Source organism: Cryptotermes secundus, unplaced genomic scaffold, assembly GCF_002891405.2.
Source record: "Cryptotermes secundus unplaced genomic scaffold, Csec_1.0 scaffold3737, whole genome shotgun sequence".
In the NCBI taxonomy this organism is placed as follows: domain Eukaryota; kingdom Metazoa; phylum Arthropoda; class Insecta; order Blattodea; family Kalotermitidae; genus Cryptotermes; species Cryptotermes secundus.
The window spans coordinates 131-3,696 of NW_019724823.1; the positions used below are offsets into that span (position 1 = coordinate 131).

At 47.2% G+C, this 3,566-nt stretch overlaps 1 long non-coding RNA gene across 1 annotated transcript; it reads right to left on the minus strand.

Annotated features, from left to right (window-relative positions):
* Nucleotides 1–2,408: 2,408 nt before the first annotated feature.
* Nucleotides 2,409–2,775, minus strand: LOC117282212. Its single transcript, XR_004512875.1, has 3 exons — nucleotides 2,714–2,775; nucleotides 2,642–2,659; nucleotides 2,409–2,587 (listed from the first exon to the last, which is right to left on the minus strand). It is a non-coding gene; the product is annotated as an uncharacterized LOC117282212 (long non-coding RNA).
* Between the last annotated feature and the right edge of the window lie 791 nt (nucleotides 2,776–3,566).

Sequence of the window (3,566 nt, forward strand, 5' to 3'; positions counted from 1 at the left end):
ACAGCTCACACGCTCAACTCCTCCTGAACAACGTCTGTCTGACGAATCTCTCACTAATCTAGGACTGATCTCTACTCCCTTGAATTCGAGTCCAGTCTGGTCGCGTCTTATGTTACGATCACCGGTCAGTCGGCCAATCTGTCTTGGAATAAAACACCCATCTGGGGCTTATTATCAGATTTGTATTACTGTCAGACAGTGGTGGGTTCATTGATGTGTTGTGTACTTTCTAACGAGAGTATGGGTCTGTCGTTTACAATTTAGTGTGGCCGTCGCCAGAGCAGTCATTCTCGGGTCAGAGTCCAGTGGGACATGCAGACATAACCTTAACTTAATTTCTTCCTTGGATTAAACGATAAGTAATAAGGCCATTACACCGTGAATTAAAACAGGCATACTGTGCTGGATCCTTGTGAATATCGAAGATTTTTACATCTTCCTCTCTACTGAATGACATGTACCCAGAAGCGCTGCAGGTTTGTCCTCTCTTCCTCATTTCTACTGCAAGAAGTAATACAAAAATTATAACCCCATCCGGTACTCTTAGAACTCCTTCACATTCTACAGGCAATCGTTGGGCTAAACAGAAAGTTCCAAAACATATTGTGACGTGGATGGCGGAACGGGAAGTGGGGGTCCCGTGAACTCTGCGTTTCCTCGAGTGACGTCACGTACTCCCACTCCTATCATTACGCAACGCTCGGTAAGCACCCCTCCCCTCGAGGCTGTGACGTCAAGCAACAGGCGACTCCGTGCAACGACTACTGCTAGGCAATGCGTAGGTAGAAACACCTGACAACAGTACCTGATATGTTGCCGAGCAGCAAGGTGTTCTCTGTTGTCCGTGTCCAGCCTGAATAAGGAGCAGCGAACACTATAGTGACTAGACTACTGTGGTAGCGAATACTACTAGAAATAGGGCAAAATCTGCCGTACAAAGCATGGATTGACAGAGACCTTGCATATATTGTACATAGAAATAGAAATTAAGATTAAATTTGTAAATATACGTAAATACTGACAATGGGTTTAATAACACAGACTATGACTGACAAAAGACAGACCAGACCTCTCGTCAGGACAGGACAATATCTTTCATATAAAGAAAAAAACAAATCTGGTCATGAGCCCCAGTCGGGGCTCGACACCAAGACAGACAGACAGACTGACTGACTGACTGACCGACCGTCAGTCGCAATGTGACTTTGACTTTGATTCAGGAGTAGTGAGGATTGAGCCAGTTACGAGTAGTGAGTAACGATTAACCAATCAGTTTCAATCTACCAGTCACCGAGGCGGGTTTTGTCGAGAACATGGCAGTTACTACAGGAGAAGTACTTGTGATACTGCCGATGGCAGTAGTTGGGAAATTGTGAATTGTATACATGTAAGACAGAGTGTGGAATAAAATTCACTACATTCAATATGGCGTGAAGTTATTTGTCGCGTGACATACACCCAACACGTGACAATATCATAAAACAAATATGGTTTAGATGACATTTCACCACACCTCAAAAATTCTGGACCTGAAGGAATATAGGAATTCTATATTCTATATTGTGAATTCTATATTGTGACATGTTGAGCTATGGATGACGCCCCCCCGCCGGCCGAAGTGAGCCGAGCGGAGCCGAAGTTAGCCGAGTCCCAGCATCCTGGTAGCTATGCAACGCGAGTCAACAGCGGTGATGTCACCAAGGGGTACCGCAGTTTCTAGGCAGCGCGGGTAAACAATGGTTGCGAGAGACGACGGTAGTAACAGCGGTACACAGCGTTGCTAGCACGACGGCACCAGTCATAGTGGTGCCTATTACGTGGCCGTTTTCTGTATTGTCCGATCGAGGCTACATAAGGAGCAGCGAAGGCTATTCAGAGTTAGTCCTCGAGCTACCTCCGAGAGTTCCGAGTTAGCCAGCAACCAGTCAGTTGCATTTGTGATACTGCAAATAGCAGTAATTGTGAATCTGTAATCTGGGTGATTGTAAGTGCGAATGTGAAATAAAATTCGCTATATCAAACACGGCGTGAAATTATTTGTCGCGTTATACACCCAATACGTGACAACTGGTGTCAGAAGTTTGACTTCGACAGCGAGGCGAGGAGCGAGATATACTACTGACAGTGTGCCATTGCCAAGGAACGACTAGTAAAAACTCGGCGCTTGCAGTATAATTTACGGAGTGTGTAGAATAGTGAAAGTGAAATAGCTACACCAGGTCTTCATTGGATTTAGCGGTCTGAACGAAACCCGTGTTAGACGTACTAAATAGTATTTCGTAGTGTTGTAAGAAGAAGCCACGAAAATGTGGAAAACATCAGCCGTGATTATAGCATGCGTATCTTTTTGGGTACTTCCCCAAGGAGGAATACATCAATATCAATATCAAATATCAAATATCAATATATCAAAAAATCCCAGGATTGGAACTATCTACTGCACCTGGACCGTTCTCGGCACTTGGACCCATCTCAGCACCTGGACCCATCGCAGCACCTGGACACATCCCAGCACTTGGACCCATCGCAGCACCTGGACCCATCCCAGCACCTGTACCATTACCAGTACCAGAAACTATCGCAGCACCTGAAGCGATCCCAGCGCCTGTACCAGTACCAGTACCAGAAACTATCGCAGCACCTGGACCCATCCCAACACCTGAAGCGATCCCAGCACCTGTACCATTAAGAGTACCAGAAACTATCTCAACACCTGAAGCGATCCCAGCACCTGTACCATTACCAGTACCAGAAACTATCGCAACACCTGAACGCATCCCAACACCTGAAACTGCCTTGCAGCCAATCCAAGACTCAGAAAGAATTGTAGCTGGAACCTGCGCTAGAACAAAGAAAGCAGAGTATGCAGTGTCCCGGGCATTTCAGCGGAGAACATCACAAGAACGCGACTATTTCTGGATGCTACTTGGTGGTCCCCTGTTCCTCAGCCTGATCACACTCACTGCGTGTGTGACTGTGTGGTGCCACCTTCGGCGAGTTTCGTACAGGGAACATGAGAGAACACAGAAACCGGCACAGTCCAAGATGTCAGTACACCAGTGGGAATGTGTACAGCTAGAGATGAGAGACGTGCTGGCGAAAGTGCAAAAATCGGCAGAACTACTAGAGACACCCGTACAAGACGCCGAAGTAATGCCGATCGGAGAACCGGAGAAGAAAAGGCGTAGGGACCGAAAGAAGCGGAATATGAAGAATTCGACGCGGGAGAAGAGTGGACCCCAGAAGAAGTTGGTTGCCCCCTGCAAGAAGACAGCCCGTCGCGCGACAGTGGCACGACGTTGGAGAAATGCCTTCAGGACTTGGCGTCACGATCTCATGCCAGCAAGTGGTGGAAAGACAAGGAGGAACGATGACGTCAGTCAGTGCAAACAACGCATCAAGGGCTGTTACGTCGACATAAGGACTTCTCATGAAAGACATAAACAAAGACTGGACACTGTGGAAGTGTCGACCGCCTCCAAAACGGAAAAGAAGACTTCAAGCAGAGGAGGAACCGGTAATGTAGAAGAACCGGCCTCCCCAGAGAGCGTGGGTGTGCCACAGAA